Source organism: Budorcas taxicolor, chromosome 7, assembly GCF_023091745.1.
Source record: "Budorcas taxicolor isolate Tak-1 chromosome 7, Takin1.1, whole genome shotgun sequence".
NCBI lineage: Eukaryota > Metazoa > Chordata > Mammalia > Artiodactyla > Bovidae > Budorcas > Budorcas taxicolor.
In genome coordinates this window covers 56,575,628-56,598,565 of record NC_068916.1, presented here as the reverse complement: position 1 = coordinate 56,598,565, position 22,938 = coordinate 56,575,628, and the positions used below count along the sequence as shown (strand labels likewise).

Below are 22,938 nucleotides of genomic sequence, written 5' to 3'. Positions count from 1 at the left end.
GTTTCTCTGAAGGAAAATTGATTTCTTTATTGAAATATAGTTGACATACAGTATTATGTTAAAGGAGAATTTTTAATTGTCAGGTTTATTGAATTATTATTTACAAACAATGAAGTTCTTAGCATACAGTTCGATGAGTTTTGGCAAACACACACATATACAGTTGTGTAACCACTGTCACAATCAAGCTTCAGGTAGATTTTAAAGAGCTATATGCCAGGATAATTCGATGTGGACAGAGTATTCTTGCACAGCTGGATATCCACCTTCAAAAGAAAAAAGATGGACCTTTGCCTCATGTCAAATACAGAATTAACTCAAAATGGATCAAAGACCTAAATCAAAGAGTTAAGACTATAAAACTCTTAGAAAAAAAATAGGGGTAAATCTTTGTGATCTTGAATTAGGCAATCGTTTTTTAGTATGGCACCAAAAGCCCGAGGAACAAAAGAAAAAAAAAAAGATAAATTTGACTTCATCAAAACTGAAACTTTTCTGCTTCAAAGGACACCAAGAAGGTGAAAAGACAGTCCAGAGAATGGGAGAAAGTATTTGCAAAATCTGATAAGCGTTTCAGTTCAGTTTGTATCCAGAATATATAAAGGACTATTATAACTCAGTAATAAAAAGACAACTCACTTAAAAAATGGCTAAGACATTTGAGTAGATATTTTGGCCATCTGTATACCGAAAAGGTATACAGATGGCCAATAAGCATATGAAAAGATATTCAGCATCTTTAGTGTTTAGGAAAATGCAAGTTAAAACCACAGTGAGATACCATTTTGAGCCTACTACGATGGCTGTAATAAAAAAGACACAATAGCAAGTGCTGGAAAGGACGTAGAGGAACTGGAAGCCACACACACTGCTGAAAGGAATATCAGTGGCATAGCTGCTGTGGAAGATGGTTTTTCAGTGCCTCAAGTAGTTAAACAGAGTTATCACTTGACCCAGCAGTTCTACACTGTATTGTTCACAAAGATTTGCAGGAATGTTCATAGCACCATTATTCCTAATAGGCAGAATGTAGAAACAAGTCAAACGTCCACCATCTGTTGAATATGTAACCAAAAATGATATATCCACACAATGGAATATTATTCAGCCATAAAAAGAAATGGAGTAATGATTCATGTTACATGGATAAAGCTTGAACACACTATTTTCAGTGAAAGAAGCCAGTTACAAAAGGCCATATATTGTTTGAGTCAGTTTATTTTAAAAGTCCGCAACAGGCAGATTCATAGAGACAGAAGGTAGTTTTAGTGTTTGCCATAGGCAAGGAGGACAGGAGATGGAATTTTCTGGGGGATGACACAAATATTCTGGAACTAGTGTTGATGGTTGTGTAACTCTTGAGTATACTAAAACCACTGAACTATATACCTTAAAGGGGTACATTATGGTATATGAATTATTCCTCAATAAAAGAAAGTTATGTGATGGGTTCTCAGAGTATGCATATTTTAGGTTTATGTAGATTATGTCACCAATATGGCTTTTAAAAAATATTTATTTGGCTGAGCTGGGTCTTGGTTGCAGAGTCTTTGTTGAGTTGTGAGGACTCTAGTTGTGACATGGGCTTAGTTTCCCTGCAGCATGTGGAGTCTTAGTTCCTTGATCAGGGTTTGAACCTGCATCTCCTGCATTGCAAAGTGGGTTCCTAATACTGGACCACAGGGGAAGTTCCTATGACCAATGTGTTAATGTGTTTACACTCACATCAACAGCACATGAAAGCTCATTTCCTATAACATTGCCAGGACTTAACATACTTTTTTATTTTTTGCCAGTATAACAGGTGAGAAATGATTAATTCCTTTGAGGTAGGTTTACAAACAAAAACAAACTATAACAAGCACCAAATGTTAATAGTGATTATTGCTGTGAACTGATTTCAGAGGATAATTTACTGCATGTTTTGCTATTCTGTATGGTTGGCAAATAAAGCCTCCAAACCCAAATAACTAAAAAACAGAAGTCTAAGATCCATCTGAAACCCCATCACTTGTGCACATCATTTCTGCTCCCCATAATTTTGGTCCTGTAGTGACAATTCTAGAATGCTCCAGCAGCACACTGATTATGAATGCTAAGTCTTATTAGCATCTCAGGTGGGTTTACTCTGAACCACCCACTGGCTTTTTTTCTTTTTTCCTGTCAGTCTCCCTCATGCCAGGAACTTCATGCAAGCCATAGATGTGTGGGACTAACTATAAAAATTATAGATAAAGAATAGAGCTCCCCCACTTTTTTTTTTTTTTGGTAGAAGTAGTAAAAGGACAGAGTTGGCTGATTTTATGTAAAAAATACAGACGTCTTTCATTTCATATATTAGTATCTCAGCCTCATGTTATCAGCTCTCTGGGCTACTGCGTCTGAAAATCTTTACTAAAGCTTCATCAATTCTTTCTAAAATGAAAATTGGCCCAGATAATCCAGGGAGAACATCCTTCAGGACCTTTTTCCTTTGTGTGTTTAAAAAAAAATTTTTTTTTTAAATAGTCTGATTCTGGAAAAAAATGATACATGTATCTTGTAAAAAATACTAAGCAATTCAAGAGAAAAAGAAGCAGTTTTCATCATCTAACAGTTGTGCCTATTTGCATAATTTTCTTTGTCCAATCCTAATTGGCATTTAGATGTTTCTGAATTTTTTGCTGTTATAAACAGTGGTGTGATAAAATTACTTTGTTGTTGTTTCCTTGCTAAGTCTTGTCCGACTCTTTGCAACCTTATGGACTGTAGCCTGCCAGGCTCCTCTGTCTATGGCCTTTCCAGGCAGGAATACTGGAATTAGTTACCATTTCCTCCTCCAGGGGATCTTCCTGACACAGGGATCGAACCCAAGTTGAGTCTCCTGCACCTTCTGCATTGCAGGGAGATTTTTTTTAACCACTGAGCCACCTAGGAAGCCCTGATGAATTCATTGTACTTACATATTTCTGCACTTATTCAATGACCTTTTAGAGTAGATGGAGCAAGTGGGATTTCTGGGTCAAAGATTATGTACATTTTATATTTTGATACATATTATCAGATTCCTCTCTAAAAAAGCTTTGGCCAACTATACTTTCTCCTTTCTTTGGTTTTTTATGCTCTTGTCCTCTGCAAAACACTCTCTTTTTGGTTACTGACTCTGACTGTGTCAAGGTCAGAGCTAGATCCTTCGCATGTAGTGTTTTGGAGCTCAGGTTAAATAACTTACCCAAAGTGATAGCATCACTGAGTCATGGAGGTAAGATACGACCCCAAGTGGTGAGGCAGGAATATGGATAATTATAAAAGGATGGACTTAATCTCAAACTGTAGGTTGCTTTAGGTTCCAGGTTATGGAGAATGGGTTTTGTTCCTTTGGCAACAAGTGGTCACACAAAGGTTTCTGAGCAGGGCTGATGATAGCTGTGATCCAGGCTCTGGGAAACTTACATTTTCTTAGGTCTTGATGTGGATTTAGAAGGGTGTTTTAGGCAGACATTCTGAATGACTGGATAATCTTGGTGGGGGCAGGGGGGCACATCAAAGAAAGAAGGACCCAGTATTACTTCCATTCCCCTCCTTGGCAGAGTGTGTGAGTAGTGACTAGTCAGTGCGCCCAGAGGATGAAATGTGGACAGTCCTTTTATAAAGAAAAAAAAGAGGCTGTCACTGCTGCTGAGTCTAAAATTAGACCTTCAAGCTGTGTGTTAGGTAGCAGGTGTGGGCGTGTGATGGGAAACCAGATGTCATTCTGTCCTGTGCATGGCCTATCGGCTCAATTCAGAGACGGCGCACAGTGAGTCTCCCGTAGACTCTGGCTAAGCCTTGCTCCGTGTCTCTCTACATAAATCCAGTTTTGGCCACCTGCTGATGTCTCTGCAGTTGTGGCATCTTCTGGGGCAGAGCTCCATCAGTCTTTCCCTGTCTGTGTATCACACAACTGGGTATTTCTAATATGCTTTCTTCCTTTGTTAACTTTGTAAGACATTTTCTTCCTGCAGTTTTTATGGAATGGAATTGGCATCCTTTCCAGAGCCTGGAGTGATGTGATATTTTGCATTCATCTCAGTTTTTCCAGAGTCCAGCTTAGCACTGCCGGCCTCAGAGATATCCTCTTATACTTACTCTTTACTTATTCTGTCCCCTCTTCTAATCAGGGTGCCTTCCACAGTAAATTACAGACACCCTGACTCACTCAGCCATCACTTGTATACTTTTGTTATATGCCAGGCTCTGTTTTAAGTGCTTGATGTATGTATGTATTTATGAATTTATATATGTAAATTCACTTAATCCTCAGAGAAACTCCATGAGGTTAGAACTATTCTTATCCCCCTTTACAACCTGAGGCTTAGAGAAGTTAAGTAACTTATACTAGCTAATATGACCAGTAAGTGTCAGAATCAGCTTCAAATCCAGGCGGTTTGGCTCTCGAATTTATGCTGCTGGCAGTGACACTACCCTTCCTCTCAGTAAGGAGCTCTGTTATCTTGTAACCAGATGGGCTGCAGTTTCATAGTTGTTCTTTGGGCTCCACCTCTCCCTGTATATCTAATCTTTTTCCAAGTTGGGTTAGCTCTTAGCTGTCAGGAGCAACTAGGGTTGCACACTTATTTGTCCTCATTTTTTTTTATTTTTAAAAAAATTTATTTATTTTATTATTATTATTATTTTACTTTATAATATTGTATTGTGTGTATCTGCCACACATCAACATGAATCCACCACGGGCGTACATTTGTTCTCATTTAAGTGAGGGAAAGAGACCTGTGAACACAAGAGAACCCATCCCAACCATGGGGAAAACGACCTTTCTCTGAGTCTCCGAGTCAGCCTTGATCACCCGCTCCTTCCTGGACCAATAAGAGTGGTCAGAGGCTGATACGGGCTGACTGGCCCTCACCAGTCAGCATCTGCCCCTAGAGCTGCAGTGTGGGTGTTGGGGAGGGGGTGTCCTCTTCCCTCTGAAACACATGAGCTGCATAGAAGACGGAAGGGCGCCTGCACGCACACCACTGGAGTGTAGTAAGAAAGACCACCGCACACGTTTTTTCCTCTTCACGTTTCCTCTTCAACGTGGTGCCCATTGTCTCCGTTAGGCTTTGGGAAGTGATGGAAACATACTTCAGTAAGTGAATAGAGAGGTAGCTCTGTACCAGTCATCAGGCCTCCCGAGAGACAGGAACCCGGAGCTGGAAAGCACAGCCTCTCGTCTTTCCATACCTGTCTCCTTTGTTCATACTAGAGATCTGCTTCATTGCACAACCAGCCTGGCTCCTCCAGGCCTGTGCAGGGTCTTTCCTGTCCTGTGTCACAGTAAATGACTAGATTCTGGGGTTAGAAACAACCTTGGAAACAAAATATATGTCCTTGCAAAATGTACTTCGCTGCTCTAAGCCTCAGTTTCTTCATCTGTATGTTGGGGATAATATCCTTATCTCAGAGGGCTGCTGTGAGGATCAAATGAGATGATACACACGGAGAGCTAGAGTCATGCTTGCCTATGAAAGTGAAGTGAAAGTGAAAGTGTTACTTGCTAAGTCATGTCTGACTCTTTGTGACCCCATGGACTGTAGCCCTCTGGGCTCCTCTGTCTGAGAAACTTTTCAGGCAAGAATACTAGAGTGGGTCTTCATTCTGGCATGAGGACTCCAGAGCACACGCTCAGTAGCCCCACAGCATGTGGGATCTTAGTCCTCTGATCAGGGATGGAACCTGCATCCCCTACACTGAAGGCAGATTCTTTACCACTGGAGCACCAGGAAAGTTCCTCCTGGGCAATAATCCTGGAGTGGGTTACCATTTCCTCCTCCAGGGGATCTTCCTGACCCAGGGATTCAACCTGTGTCTCCTGCATTGCAAGCTGATTCTTTACCATCTAAGATAGCAGGGAAACCCATGCCTGCCAATAATGGTCAGTAAATATTAGTGCTCAACATCATGACTTTTATTGCTGCCATTATCCTCATCTTCTTAAAAATTCATGAAACTTTTGATTCTAATCCTGAGCGTGTACTGTTTTAATGTTGAAACATTATGGTTGTTTCCCATTATGTTTCGGGGAGGTATTTCATGTTGTGATTTTGCATTCTGCAGGCTCACCATCTCTGGGGCTATAAGTCCCTCAATTCGAGAGTCATGGGAGTAGGAACCCTTCTCTGTTAGCTCCAGTGTGAGATTGAAGCAGTGAAGAGCATAACATGCAGGGGTCGGTGCAGGCGTTTGTACGTGTGCGTGCGTGCTCTGTCACTTCACGCGTGTCCAACTCTTTGCGACCCTGTGGATGCCAGCCCGCCAGGCTCCTCTATCCGTGGGATTCTCCAGGCAAGAATACTGGAGTAAGTTGCCATGCCCTCCTCCCGGGGATCTTCCCGACCCAGGGATCAAACCTGGGTGTTCTGCATCGCCTGCATTGCAGGCAGATTCTTTATCCACTGAGCCATCTGGGAAGCCCACAGGCGTTTGACTCGAACTGAATTGCGCTGGATTTGGGGTTCTCTTCTTGGCTTATGCTGTGACCCCATCTGCTGTAGATCCAAGGCCGCATCGTGCTCTAAGGAACTGCCCTCATTTTCAGAGTCAGAGATACTGGGGGCAATGCACTGCACAGCTTGTGACACTTGGGCCACATCAGAGAATAGAAAAATGAATCCACCCAAGATAAAAAAAGTCAACTTTGTGGGAATGTACTTTATTATATGAAGTAGGATACAGGCATTTACTGGCTTCCCAGGTGGCACTAGTGGCAAAGAACCCACCTGCCAGTGTAGGAGAAATGAGAGATGTGAGTTTGACCCCTGGGTTGGGACGATCCCATGGAGGAGGGTGTGGCAGCCCACTCTAGTATTCTTACCTGGAGAATGCCATGGACAGAAGATCCTGGTGGACTATACAGTCCATGGGGTTGCAAAAGAGTTGGACATGACTGAAGTGACCCAGCAAGCAGGCACAGGCATTTATTTACTCTTGGAAGTGGAGAATGGAGTGTTTTGTTTTAGATTTTTTTTTAGCTTAAAGTGTTATTGGCGTGTAATTGCTTTGCAGTGCTGTATAGTTTCTGCTGTGCAGGATGGTGAATCAGCTGCACATATACATGTACCCCTCTGTTTCATATTTCTGTCCCGTTTGGAAGACCCCAGAGCGCTGAGTAGCATTCCCTGCGCTGTACAGTAGGTTCTCACTAGTTGGCTGTTTTGTACACAGTAGTGTATCTGATTCAATCCCAGTTCACCCCACCCTTTCTTTCACCTCCTTGGTGTCCATACTGTACCATTTTTCTAGATTCCGCATTGCGTTAATATACAGTATTTGTTTTTCTCTTTCTGACTTGCTTCACTCTGTATGATTTTTCAGAATGAAAGGTCATGGTTTCTGCCCTCTGAAACCTTCCATTCCAGGATAAACTTATTAATTTCTTGCTAATTCGTGTTTGCTTCTAGACTTTAAAATGTACTTCCGTCAGTTTCTGGTTCTTATTATTAACAGATTTTTATTGTACCATGTGGAAATGTAATTGATATGCACAAGATTTGGTTTTAATAACATTTACTTTATCCAAGTAATGTAATTCTAAAAGAATCATCTTGTAAAACTATTTTCTTGGGCTTTGCCCTTTCAGCATAACGGTGTGTGTTGGGTGGTAAAGAAAAAGCCCCTGTTATCGTGAAGCAGAATTAGAGTTATCACTGTCAGTGGAGATTCATGCTGTTCCTGATAGTAGAGAGCTGGGTTTCTTTTGCTTTTGAGTGACAAGACCATAATCCCATACTCAGCAGCAAGCATCGTGATGGCCCATGTCTTCACCTGTCCATGTCTAAGAACTTTGGCTTGTCCACTGATGCTTGCAAACCTTATTTCTGAGATACGGAGATTTCAGCCTAGTAGCATGTGTGTTAATAACATTGGTTATGTTGACTCACCATTTATAAAATATCCAAATTTCACTCCTGGAATATAGTAAAAGAAACAAAAAAGCCCAAATCAAAACTTTAAACACAGATTAAAAGACTGAGATGAGTAGCATTCTTAGTTCAATATAACATTTTTACTTTTTAAGTTTTTGGATTAAAACATCCCAAGTCTCAAGTATTCATTTGGTGATTCAAATGAATAATTATACAAATAGTATAATTAATTTGCATGTTTCTAGGGACTAATTATTGGGCATTTCTTGTTGTGTATCTGTTTTTTCCCTACTCAGATGTATTCCACCCCCCCCCCCCCCCACCCCAGGAGAAAGTTTGACAGGTAACTTCCTTGTGTTTGTTTGACAGTGGCCTTTTTAGTTGACCTCCAAACTTGTTTTCTCTGAAATATATTAAAATATTCTGATTTTGTCAACTTTACTTAGGAATTATTTCTAAGCCTTGATTGTGATGATAAAGAGCTTGAGGGTATTGTTATCTAATAAACAATAAAACAAAAAAACCCACTGTATTCATGCTCCCAAACCAGATGCCTCTGATTATATTGATCTTAATTTCCCATGTATCAGTGAGTGATGAGACAATTAGCAGAATGAGCTGCTAGTTATTGAACATGGAAAACCAAGGCCTTTTCTGTAAATATAGCATCTGGGCAGGAGCCTTATTTTTCACTCAGTAAGAATCCCCTGCAATAGATATAATTGTCATCCATATAATCAGGGTCTTCTCTACTTTCCCATCCTGCTGAACCCCCACCTCTGGCTCTGCAGGGCTCACAGAGATGGCTCTGTAGCCATTTGTTGAATGAATGCCAGATAATCCTTCTTATGAGCTGAAAAGGGGACATGAGGAGGAGTAAAAAGGGCACTGGCAGGAGGGACACGTGCAGATCAGGGAAGCCTCAAAGGGTTTGTTGGGAAATTCGGTGTAGAGGGAATGTTGAACTCAGTAATACAGAATACTTCTCTTCCGCTTTTTCCTGCTTAGTCATATACTTGCCGTTGGACTCCAGGAAAAGGGCTCAAGCTGGCCTGAGCTCCCTCACAAGAGTGAGTCAAAGTCGCTCAGTCGTGTCCGGCTTTTGCGACCCCGTGGACTATACAGTCCATAGCATTCTCCAGACCAGAATACTGGAGTGGGTAGCCTTTCCCTTCTCCAGGGGATCTTCCCAACCCAAGGATCAAACCCAGGTCTCCTGCATTGAAGGCGATTCTTTACCAGCTGAGCCACCAGGGATGCCCTCACAAGAGTGATGTGGAGATTTAATAAGGTAATGAATGGGAATGCTCTTCCCTTGGAGAGTATAAAGCACTAGATAATATAGGTTGCAATGGTGAATAAAGGCTGTTTACAGAGTGGTGTGGTGCCTTAAAGGTGCTGACTTTGACAAGTGCAGTAAGTGTTTTATTGAAAATGGAGGTGATGACTGAACTGGAAACAGTGGAGTTTAGCCAGGAGAGCACTCTATGCCATTTACAAGTAAGGGCTTTTGAAATATCTTAGTGAAGGCCTATTGATTATTTTTCCTCCCCTCCTCCTTTGCCCTTTGGTTTTGTGTTGTATATTAGTGCAGCATTGAGGGGTGTTTAAACATGTGGATTCATTGTGATCTTGTTTTGCTGGCCTGGGCTGGCTCCTGGGAATTAGTATATTTAACGTTTTCCAGGTAAGTCTGTGGAGCCTCTAGATTTAAGAACCCGTAGTAACTCATCAGTGTCCTGTGGTTCCAGTGGAAAGCAGACATACAGCTGGCACTCGTTTTGCAGCTCTGTTTTCTGCATAGTTCCTGTTAATCTTATACAGCAGGACCAGTTGATAATCTGGCTCTCCAGCAGACAGTTAACACTTTTTGGCAGAAACACCCTGTTGAAAAGTTTAGCGAAATTTGAATGAACTCCTCTGAAATCTCTTATGGAACAGAGGTGCCAGTTTAATTTCCTTCCTCCTCCCTCCCTCTCCCTTCCTTCATCTCTTTCTCTTCTTTTTATCTTTATCTCTTTCCTTCCTTTCCCTTCCTTTCTTTTCCTTTCTTTCCTCCTTTCCCTTCCTCCATTCTCCTCTAGTAAATAAAAAAAGTTTGGGTGTTAAAAATTACAGTGTTTCATTAATATCAACCAAGAATTGATGCCATGCAGAACAACCTAAAGGTCTTTTGGGGCTGTAGCCAGGAACCTGATGGCAGTCCACCTGGTAGACTTTAGGGATCAGCAGTTTGTGCTTTTCCCATTACTCTGGAGCATTCTGTGGTAGGAGAGTACTGCAGTTGCTATAATTCATTTACTTATTCTGCAGAACAAATCATTTTTACAGACATGTAACATGCTGTACGTGGTATTCTGACTTTTACATTAATTTAACATTACCTTTGGGACTGTCTTTCCTTATTAAATGTGTCACTTTAAAATGATTTTTAAAAATGGCTTGTTCAGTTTATTGGATAAAATTATTCTAATGTGTTTAATTATTGGGAATTACATTATTTGCTCTTGTAGATAATCATGTGATGAGAATCTTTGTAGGCTGGTCTGTACCCTCATCTAAGATTTTTTTGCTCAAAGCCCATTGTTAGAGGTAGATATTATGGGTCTAAAGGTTTACATATGTTTGAGGGTTTTATTAGGTATTGCTAAACTAAAGTATGTATGTCTAAGCATCTCAGAAAACTTCCCAGGGACTTGGTAGTGCTGTACAGACCAACATTTGAAATGGGATCAAGAATGGCTACATAATTTGCAGGAGCCAGTCCAAAATGAAAAGGCAGAGTCCCCTGTTAAAAAAGAGTTAGGAACTTTGAAACAGTGACAGTGGCGCATTCAGCTAAATGCGTAGCCCTTCTGATGGCGGAGGACTGTGCCACCCTGTAGAGCACATACCCTTGAAGCCAGCCTGAGTGGGATGCACGTGATGGTGGGCCCAGTATTCCAAGACAAGCCTCCAGTAGACCAGTCCACAAACTTGTATATTGTCAAGCTTTGCCCATCACTCAGGATGCCAGTCAACTTGCACTGAATAGGCACCTTCCTAGGTCACACGGTTGTGGGAAGGGATGTGGGAACAGATGTTAACTGTGTGGATTCAAAAAGTGGCCATGTACTTACTTTTGTGTCACCTTAGCCAGTTCACCTCTCTGAGCCTCAGTGTTTTCGTCTGTAAAATGGGATTAATATTATCTATGTCCTAAGATAGATGGTGAGAATTGAAAGACATGTGTATCGAAGTTTTAATACAGTGCTTCTCCACAGCAGGCTATTAATAAGACAGATGGTGAAAATTAATGCTGTATTTTAAGAGGCTGAGTCACCCTGCCTGTAATATATACCCACTCCTGCAATCCGCTGTTACTTACTCCCTGCTGCTGCTCATGGCTAATCACTTAGATAGCAACCCACTGATTCCTAGAACAGGTTAAAAGAGAGCAGCTCAGGGGGAAAGACTTTAGGAGTGGAGGTTATAGAGGCCAGCAGACTGTTTGGTCTCTGTAACCGCTGAGCTGGCATTTGATATGTGATAAGAGGGCTTCCCTGTGGCTCAGTGGTAAAGAATCTGACCGTAATGCAGAAGACCCAGGTTCGATCCCTGGGTTGAGAAGATCTCCTGGAGGAGGGCATGGCGATCCACTCCAGCATTCTTGCCGGGAGAATTCCACGGACAGAGGAACTTGGTGGGCTACAGTCCATAGCGTCACACAGAGTTGGACACGAATGAAGTGACTCAGCAGCAGCAGTAGCATGGGAGGAAAGGCTGGAAAGATGGAGGGTCTGGAGCTCTGAGGGCCTTGAACGCCAGCACGGGGAGGGAGGGACTCCCTGCCAGGTGGTTTATGAGGATTGAGTGCCACCTAGATGCTAATGGACTGGAAATACTTTGGAGTTTACTGGCGCTGAATTTTTTCTGTGGGCATTTACTTTCTAAGACGTTGTGCCCCTCTTTCTGCAAATGTGGTAGCAGTTTAATAGCATTATTACTAGCAGTGTTAGTGTGATTAACTAACTTGTATTGAATGTTTACCATATTGCCTTGAGTACTACCTTACATATTATCTTATTCACCTTTGGAACAACCTCTGAGTAGGTATGATTAACCCCATTTTACAGAGGAGACGGTGCTTCAGGAACTTACCTATGTGGATGAGTCCCATTCTGTGATAGAGAGGAGATATGAATCCAAGCCATCTGACTGAAGGAGCCACATGCCTCACCCATGTCCTGTATAAATATATATAAATATACATGTATATATATATTTAATACACATATAGATATAAAATGTAAGCAATGTGTATAAAATTATGTGGGTTGTGGTAAGGTTAAAAACTGCTTAGTGCTTACTGAGAACCCTGTAAGTTGAACTGGGGCCCTGAGGAAGCACAGTTTTGTTGGTGGATTTGGTAAGACTTTGGGGGGACCACATGTCCTCGTGTGGTGGAATGCAGGACAGTCTCTGCAGCAGTGTTGGGCCCAGAGGGTTAGGAGGGCATGGGCAGGCAACCTGACCCTCAGACTCTGCTTGTCCCTTGGGCCACCCCTCTGTGTTGGTTACAGAATGTCACAAGCATCTCAGTTAGAACTGAGATGTCATCACAAGCGTATCCATGGAATCTTTTTTTTTCTCATCAAAGACACTTCAATTAAATTCCCATTGTGAAAATAATTTGGCCAGATTTGCCATACCCAGCCAGTCAGTAACTCAGGGACAAGATCTCATTATGAGCTTTTGCTTTCCTGGAAACAGCCATTTTATGGATTCCTTGCTGGTGGCTGCACACCCTGGGGATTAATTCCTGATCCATATTTCCTCTGAACTATTTCATTTTCTCCAGTTCAGAAGGAACCACATTTTTACATGACCCCAACCTTGGAGACTGATGGTATAAACTGTCATTCACTGTCACAGAGGAGTTGCGACCTTTGATCTGAGTGCTCTCTGTCATGATTCCAGTGTGCTCTGTGTAGAATTCTGTTTGCCAGCAGACAAAGCAATAGATGGGACTCAGGTTTGTGCGTGCTCAGTTTCTTAAGTCGTGTTTGAGTCTTTATGACCCCATGGACAGTAGCCCACCAGGGTCCTCTGTCCATGGGATTTTCCAGGCAAGAATGCTGGAGTGGGTTGCCATTTCATTCTCCAGTGTGTCTTCCAGACCCAGGGATCCAACCGCATCATCTGTGTTAGCAGGCGGCTTCTTTACTTCTCAGTTATATATGGCACCCCGCTCCATTACTCTTGCCTGGAAAATCCCAGGGACAGCGGAGCCTGGTGGGCTGCCGTTTTTGGGTTCCACAGAGTTGTATGCGACTGAAGCGACTTAGCATAGCATATGTTTGTCCTATGAGTGAGTGAGCCTCCTTTTTAAACAAGTTTCCAGATATTGGGCTAGCTGATCTCTCAGCCAGGTAAAGGCTGCCTCCTCCTGACAACTACAAGTGAGCTCTTGAGACATTTGATTCAATTTCCCTGACCAAAGTATTGAGATGTACTATAAATTTCTCCTTCTTTTTCGTCTTCCCTACTTCTTCCTTACCCTCCCTCCTCCTCTCCATTCTTCTGTTCCTAATGCATTATTGATTTCCTACCATGTGCTAGTCATTGCAATTGGAAATGATACAATAAAGAAAAAAATATATATAGATATTGGGTTGGCCAAAAAGTTCATTTGGATTTTGCCATATCATTATGCAGAAAACCCTGAATGGACTTTTTGACCAACCCAGTCCAACCATTTAGAAAACCATGGTATTTAAAAAAAAATTGAAACTGTACATGTCCAGTGACACAGGTATTTGACCACTAGGCAAATAGATGGGAAATCAATGGAAACAGTGACATACTTTATTTTCTTGGGCTCCAAAACCACTGTGGACAGTGACTGTAGCCATGAAATTAAAAGATACTTACTCCTTGGAAGAAAAGCTATGGCAACATATTAAAAGCTAGATAACATATTAAAAAGCAGAGAGATTACTTTGCTGATAAAGATCCATATAGTCAAAGCTATGGTTTTTATAGTAGTCGTGTATGGATGTGAGAGTTGGATCATAAAGAAGGCTGAGTACCAAAGAATTGATGCTTTCCCACTGTGGTGTTGGAGAAGACTCCTGACAGTTCCTTGGACTGCAAGGAGATCAAACCAGTCAATCCTAAATAAAATCAGACCTGGCAGTTTCCAGGTACTCGGCCTTGCTCTAGTTTGTTCAGCTCGGCCTCCAGCCGCTCCTGGTGGGCTGCCCATAGCTGGTGCAGCTGTTTCATGGGAAAGGGGTTCATGTTGTTGAAGGTGATGTGCATCAGCTTCCTGGGGGGAAGAGTGAAATCAGAGTCAGCGGGCATCCTGGAAGGACTGATTGGACGGACTGATGCTGAGGCTAAAGCTCCAATATTTTGGCCATCTGATGTGAGGAGCCAACTCATTGGAAAGGATCCTGATGCTGGAAAAGTTTGAAGGCGGGAGGAGAAAGGAATGAACCGAGGCTAAGATAGTTGGATGGCATCACTGGCTCAATGGACATCAGTTTGAGTAAGCTCCAGGAGATGGTGAAGGACAGGGAAGCCTGGCATGTTGTAGTCCATGGAGTCACAAAGCGTCAGACATAACTGAGCGACTGAACAACAGCAAAGACACTCTAGAGACCCTTGTGTACGTGTGTAATTGGATATGTTATAAGTGTTTCCTTTACAAAACTCCAAACTGAGTCCATATTATATGTCCATCTTTGGGAGAGCGGATAGATAATCTGGAGTATTTTCAAGCAATAGAACAGTATACAGCAGTGAAAACTAACAACAGCTTCATGTAGCAGTATGGGTGCATCTCCACTAAGCAAGTAAGTTTTATTCTCTGTGCCTTGGTGAACAGAGATAAGATCAGGATGTGCTTAGGAAGCTGACGGGGCAGTGTGAATTATGGGGAGCCCATGCTGGAGGCAGGAACCCCATCAGGAGGCAGTTGTGGTCTTGAAGAGACAGTGCTGTGCTAAACTCAGGCAGTAGCAGCAGCAAGAGAGAGAATGGAATGGACTGTTGAGGAACTTGAGAAGTAAAATAAACAGTCTGGGGACTGAGTGAATGTTTGGATGGATTAGAAAAAAGAGCCATGTAACCTGTTGCTGAGATTTCTGATCTCATAGCCTGGGACGATGGTTGTCTCCTTCACTGAGATAGGGGCAGGGCTAGGGTTTTGAGCCTGTATATGTGTGTCTACATGATGCCAGGCTATGACCTCAGGCAAGTTATTTAACTTCTACCACCGTTTCCTCATGTGTAAAAGAAAGAAAACATATTAAGAGTGACAACCTTAGAAGATAATACTGTGTCTGATATATAATACACAATTTTACTGTACAGTTTTTTGAAGAGTGTGTGTGACCCTGAGTATATAACATTGTGAATGGATGCAGTCATTCCTTTAGGCTGAATAGAGACAGGTGTAGGAAAACTTCAATCATCTTTATATCTCTTGAATCAAACATCAGATGCTTTAAGCTTGGGGTCAAGGAGAAAGTCATAGGACAAAAAGCACAAAGAACTGGAGTTATATAGTGTGGGAAAAGGAAAGCTGAGAGTTGACTTAATGAGACTTTAAATGAAGGAGTTAAGTCAGAAGTTAGCATGTCCCTATGCTGAAAATGGTTCATGGTTACACACAGCCTGTTAAAGATGACTGTTTATATGAAAATGATGCTTAAGGATTTATTAGTAATATTTTTATTGATTGCCGAGTAATACATCTTTATTACAGAAAATTAGTAAAAAGAACAAAGTAAATACATAGCACCTATAATTCTAATGCCCAGAGAGTCTGTTCATATTTTAGCTCTGTCCACTTGTCTGTTCATATGCTCATCCATCCATCTTATCTCTCTCTGTCTCTCTCTCTTTTTTTAAAGAGCTGAAATTAAACCATAAGTTGTTGTGTAAGCTACTGTGTTTTGCGTTGGAACTTAAATGGAGGCTTACCTAGCATGAGGGATTTAGATTAGCTATGTGTATTAAGAAGAATATATCTGATATGCTTTGCCAATGAGTTATTGAGAGAAAATACAGCAGTTCCTTCTATGAAAGTCTTAAAATATAATAGGATAAGCTTGCATCTCACTGATGGCAAGGGCATGACCCTGCTTTATTGCCCTGTTATTCTCTGATATGTGGGTAAGCCTGAGAGTGCTTTTCTGAGCATTTACTTCTCCCAAAAGTGGTAGAAAAAAATATTGGTTACAATATGATGTAAGTGAGACTTATATTAATCCCTCACCTACATTTTCCTTGCAGACTGAAGAGTACATTTCTCCCTAGAGTGTAGGACTGCTCAACTTTTCATTTTTAAATATTAAAATCACTAAAATTCTACTCTGACTTAATCTGGAACAAAGACAGGAAAGATTAATGTCACTAGGATATAGTTTTACATGGGCAAATCATTCTAAATAGGCTTAGATCTAAGAGGTGGAAGCTGCTTTGCCTAGAATATTTGTGAGATTGGCTAGGATAGCTGTGCATGTATGTGAGAGAGAGGAGGAGGGAGAGATGGAGGGTGGGACGGGGAGAGAAGTGTTCTGAAGGTTTCCTTTTAGTCTGCATCATCTAAATGTGGAGGCTACTGCTATTAGACATTTAGAGAGATCTAATTAAGGGTTATAGTAACTATTTTTACCCAAATCACAGCTTTCTGGTTTCATAACTTTCTTAATATGTTTCTTAGTGAATGTGCTCATATATACATATACACACACTCCCAAGTATACCTATGGGAGATCCGGCTCCCATTTCCTTTTCTTAGAGATATGAGAAAGTAGGGGCAATATTTTTTTTAGTATTTATTTTTGTTCATTTATTTGCCTTCCTGGTCTTAGTTGTGACACACGAAATCTTTGATCTTTGTTGCAACATATGGGATCTAGTTCCCTGACCAGGGGTTGGGAAGCATGGAATTGTACCCACTGGACCACCAGGGAAACCCTTGAATAGTTTTGATTGTAAAGAAATTAAATGTTTATCCATTTAGCAAATACTCATTGAACTCATTGAGTGTAGGTAGTGTGCTGAAAATGGAGGATATGGGCTCATCTAAAAGCATTAAGCAAAGGCGTCAAGCCTTTTATTTAATGGTGCACATGTAACTGTTAATCTGTACCTATTATTTGGTGGCCTCAGATAAATCCTTGTCTTCAATGTAAAGTCTAAACTCCTCAATCTGGGAAGACCATTTGCAATCTGGTCTCCATCTGCCCTGATAGCCTTATCTCCTAGCGTCTCCCATGCCTACCTTATACTTTTTCATGGAAAGAATTTATCAGCCCCTCACTAAGTACTGGGTATTTTCCGATAACTAGCTCTTCAGACATTCTCTGCTCCTTCACACCTTGTCTGGATCCTTGTAGTTTTCCGCTGGGGGAACTCTTTGCCTCCATTTGCTGGGTGACACTCACCATCTTGTCTCTCTTTCCCACTAGTCAGTGGGATTCTGGAGGACAGATCCTGTCCTTCCCTGTATGACTCTTGCACCCAGTAAGGTGCTCAGCGTATTGTAACCACACTGTCAGTGTGCGTTGAACAAATGAATGAATGAGGCAGAGTCCAGTCTCTTCTGGTGGTGAACTCCCTCAGCTTTTGTTTATGTGGGAAACCTTAATTTCGCCTTTACTTTTGAAGGATAATTTTACCAAATATGATATCCTTGGTTTTCAGGTGTTTTTGTATTTTTCTTTTTTTTCTTTAGCCCTTTGTATCTTTCTCCCTGTAGTCGTTAAGTCATGTCTGACTCTTGAGACCCCATGGACTGTAACCTGCCTGACTCCTCCATCCATGGGATTCTCTAGGCAAGAATACTGGAGTGGGTTGGCATTTCCTTTACTAGGGAGCCCTTTGAATATATCATCCCAATTTCTTCTGGCCTTCTTAGTTTCTCCTAAGAAATCATTGAAAACTTTATGGGGGCTCCTTTGTTTGATTTTTTCTTGCTGCTTTTAAGATTCTCTCTCATTTTCTGTGACTTGATAATTTGATTATAAAAGTCTTTTTATTTTATTTTATTTATTTATTTTTTAAAATTTTTATTTTTACTTTTTTTTACTTTACAATACTGTATTGGTTTTGCCATACATTGCATGAATCCACCACGGGTGTACATGCGTTCCCAAACATGAACCCCCTTCCCATCTCCCTCCCCATAACATCTCTCTGGGTCATCACCGTGCACCAGCCCCAAGCATGCTGTATCCTGCGTCGGACATAGACTGGCAATTTGATTCTTACATTATAGTATACATGTTACAATGCCGTTCTCCCAAATCATCCCACCCTCTCCCTCTCCCTCTGAGTCCAAAAGTCCGTTATACACATCTGTGTCTTTTTTGCTGTCTTGCATACAGGGTCATCATTGCCATCTTTCTAAATTCCATATATATGTGTTAGTATACTGTATTGGTGTTTTTCTTTCTGGCTTACTTCACTCTGTATAATCGGCTCCAGTTTCATCCATCTCATCAGAACTGATTCAAATGTATTCTTTTTAACGGCTGAGTAATACTCCATTGTGTATATGTACCACAGCTTTCTTATCCATTCATCTGCTGATGGACATCTAGGTTGTTTCCATGTCCTGGCTATTATAAACAGTGCTGCGATGAACATTGGGGTACATGTGTCTCTTTCAGTTCTGGTTTCCTCGGTGTGTATGCCCAGCAGTGGGATTGCTGGGTCATAAGGCAGTTCTATTTGCAATTTTTAAAGGAATCTCCATACTGTTCTCCATAGTGGCTGTACTAGTTTGCATTTCCACCAACAATATAGGAGGGTTCCCTTTTCTCCACACCCTCTCCAGCATTTATTGCTTGCAGATTTTTGGATCGCAGCCATTCTGACTGGTGTGAAGTGGTACCTCATTGTGGTTTTGATTTGCATTTCTCTAATAATGGGTGATGTTGAGCATCTTTTCATGCGTTTGTTAGCCATCCGTATGTCTTCTTTGGAGAAATGTCTCTCTAGTTCTTTGGCCCATTTTTTGATTGGGTCATTTATTTTTCTGGAATTGAGCTGCATAAGTTGCTTGTATATTTTTGAGATTAGTTGTTTGTCAGTTGCTTCATTTGCTATTATTTTCTCCCATTCAGAAGGCTGTCTTTTCACCTTGCTTATATTTTCCTTTGTTGTGCAGAAGCTTTGAATTTTAATTAGATCCCATTTGTTTATTTTTGCTTTTATTTCCAGAATTCTGGGAGGTGGATCATAGAGGATCCTGCTGGGATTTATGTCAGAGAGTGTTTTGCCTATGTTGTCCTCTAGGAGTTTTATAGTTTCTGGTCTTACATTTAGATCTTTAATCCATTTTGAGTTTATTTTTGTGTGAGGTGTTAGAAAGTGATCTAGTTTCATTCTTTTACAAGTGATTGACCAGTTTTCCCAGCACCACTTGTTAAAAAGATTGTCTTTACTCCATTGTATATTCTTGCCTCCTTTGTCAAAGATAAGGTGTCCATATGTGTGTGGATTTATCTCTGGGCTCTCTATTTTGTTCCATTGGTCTATATTTCTGTCTTTGTGCCAGTACCATACTGTCTTGATGACTGTGGCTTTGTAGTAGAGCCTGAAGTCAGGCAAGTTGATTCCTCCAGTTCCATTCTTCTTTCTCAAGATTGCTTTGGCTATTAGAGGTTTTTGTATTTCCATACAAATCTTGAAATTATTTGTTCTAGTTCTGTGAAAAATATGGCTGGTAGCTTGATAGGGATTGCATTGGATTTGTAAATTGCTTTGGGTAGTATACTCATTTTCACTATATTGATTCTTCTGATCCATGAACATGGTGTATTTCTCCATCTATTAGTGTCCTCTTTGATTTCTTTCATCAGTGTTTATATAGGTCTTTAGGTAGATGTATTCCTAAGTATTTTATTCTTTTCGTTGCAATGGTGAATGGAATTGTTTCCTTAATTTCTTTTTCTACTTTCTCATTATTAGTGTATAGGAATGCAAGGGATTTCTGTGTGTTGATTTTATATCCTGCAACTTTACTATATTCATTGATTAGCTCTAGTAATTTTCTGGTGGAGTCTTTAGGGTTTTCTATGTAGAGGATCATGTCATCTGCAAACAGTGAAAGTTTTACTTCTTGTTTTCCAATTTGGATTCCTTTTATTTCTTTTTCTGCTTTGATTGCTGTGGCCAAAACTTCCAGAACTATGTTGAATAGTAGTGGTGAAAGTGGGCACCCTTGTCTTGTTCCTGACTTTAGGGGAAATGCTTTCAATTTTTCACCATTGAGGATAATGTTTGCTGTGGGTTTGTCATATATAGCTTTTATTATGTTGAGGTATCTTCCTTCTATTCCTGCTTTCTGGAGAGTTTTTATCATAAATGGATGTTGAATTTTGTCAAAGGCCTTCTCTGCATCTATTGAGATAATCATATGGCTTTTATTTTTCAATTTGTTAATGTGGTGAATTACATTGATTGATTTGCAGATATTGAAGAATCCTTGCATCCCTGGGATAAAGCCCACTTGGTCATGGTGTATGATCTTTTTAATGTGTTGTTGGATTCTGATTGCTAGAATTTTGTTGAGGATTTTTGCATCTATGTTCATCAGTGATATTGGCCTGTAGTTTTCTTTTTTTGTGACATCTTTGTCAGGTTTTGGTATTAGGGTGATGGTGGCCTCATAGAATGAGTTGGGAAGTTTACCTTCCTCTGCAATTTCCTGGAAGAGTTTGAGTAGGATAGGTGTTAGCTCTTCTCGAAATTTTTGGTAGAATTCAGCTGTGAAGCCGTCTGGACCTGGGCTTTTGTTTGCTGGAAGATTTCTGATTACAGTTTCAATTTCTGTGCTTGTGATGGGTCTGTTAAGATTTTCTATTTCTTCCTGGTTCAGTTTTGGAAAATTGTACTTTTCTAAGAATTTGTCCATTTCTTCCACATTGTCCATTTTATTGGCATATAATTGCTGAGAGTAGTCTCTTATGATCGTTTGTATTTCGGTGTTGTCTGTTGTGATCTCTCCATTTTCATTTCTAATTTTATTGATTTGATTTTTCTCTCTTTGCTTCTTGATGAGTCTGGCTAATGGTTTGTCAATTTTATTTATCCTTTCAAAGAACCAGCTTTTGGCTTTGTTGATTTTTGCTATGGTCTCTTTTGTTTCTTTTGCATTTATTTCTGCCCTAATTTTTAATTATAAAAGTCTTGATGTGAGTCTCTTTAGGATTTATCCTATTTGGGATCACTGAGTTTCCTAAATTTGGATATCCATTTTCTCCCTCAGATTTGGAAAGTTTTCTGCCATTGTTTCTTTAAATAGGCTCTTTGCTCCTTTCTCTCTTCTTCTCCTTCTGGCACTTCCATAATGTGTACATTGACCACTCAGTGGTGTTCCATAAGTCCACGAGGCTGTCTTCACTTCCTTTTTCTCCCCATTCTCTCTCTTCTGATTTAGTAATTTCAAATGACATATCCTCAAGTTCGCTAATTCTTGCTTCTGCTTGATCAAATCTGGTGTTAACTGTGCTAGTGAAGTTTTCAAGTATTTTATTCTTTAGCTCCTGATTCCTGACCTCCTGCCCCCTTATTTTTCTTTTCTAGTTTCTATCTTTTTTTGGATAGTCTTATTTTGTCCATGCCTCATTTCCTGATTTCATTTAGTTGTCCACTTCTATTCTCTTTTAGCTTATCAAGCATCTTTAAGGTGATTGTTTTGAATTTGTCAGGTAATTCATAGATTTCTGTTTTTTTAGGATTGGTTTCTAGAGATTTATTTTATTATTTTGGTTACGCCTATTTCCTTGTTTGTTTACTTTGTGACCTTTTGTTGAGACTTGGGCATTTGAAGAGACAGCCAACTCTCCCAACCCCTGCATGTTTGCTTTGCACAGGGGAACACTTTCACTCATCAGCCTGAATAGGGATTTGGGGTGGGGGGCCCTCTCAAGTCTTAGGATGTTTCTTTTTTAGGCTTGTGTGTTTAATTCCCTAGTTAGAAGGTCTGCTCCTGTTTTCAAGAGCTCATATTCTTTTGATCCCAGTGTCTGTCTGTAGTACTACAGATTCTCTGGTGCTATAAGAAGCCACCTTGGTTTTATTCTTAGCAGCCCCCTGATATCCAGAATATGCTGCTGTTCCCTTCAGCATTCTGAGTCAGGCAAGACAGAAACCAGTTCTTCAGACAGCACACCCATAAAGCCAGAATGTTAGCCATACATTCCACTCTTTCCTTTTCTCCCAGAGAAGCCAGGAGTTAAGAGCTTTCTCCTGATTGTGCTGCACTGTGCTGGATGCATGGGGCTACGAGTAGGTCAGTGCAGCATATTATTATTCACTCTGATGTGGCTCTGCTTGGCTTTATATTCACATGGGTGCTGTAGTCTTTTCACTGGTCTATGGACTTCTTAGAAAGGAGAATTCACTCATATGTTGTTAAGTTGGGTTCTTGATGAGGAAATGGGGGCCTGGGGCTTACTATTCTGTCATCTTTCTGATATGGCTCTCAAGTGTTGTTTAGATCTTTATTTTATGAAATGGAGATAATATTGGTAGGACTTTAAATAGATCAGTGGCATATATAATCTGTCTCACCTCCTTTTTTGATAATTTTTTTTTGGCTCTGCTGGGTCTTAGTTGCGGCATGTGGGATCTTTAGGTGCAGTGTGGGTGACCTAGTTCCCTGACCAGGGATTGAACCTACGGCTCCTGCATGGGAGCACAGAATGTTAGCTGCTGACCTCCAGGAAAGTCCCTCACCTCCTTTTCTAATCAAAGATTAAAGAAGTCATTCCAGGCTCTTTTCCTATTTCTGTCTGTTAGGAATGGTGGCTGCCTAACATTTAATAAGTTCTTTACTGTGTGTCAGGAGCTGTTCATGTTCCTGTTGTATGTATATGTTTATTTATTTCTGGCACTGGTTGTAAATGTAAGATGCTATAATTATTTCCAGTTTATATGGGGAGGATACTGAGTTAATAGAATCTTAAGTGATCTACTCAAGCTAATAATTGTCTCAGACTTAATTTTTACAAGACATTTTGTAGCATGGGATGAGGATATGTGTATA

General features: G+C 40.7%; 1 protein-coding gene across 1 annotated transcript in view; it reads left to right on the top strand.

Moving 5' to 3' along the window:
• The window catches only part of PRELID2 (PRELI domain containing 2), a 78,497-nt gene that overhangs the window by 19,991 nt on the left and 35,568 nt on the right, over positions 1-22,938 (top strand). The gene's annotated exons all lie outside the window — the stretch shown is intronic.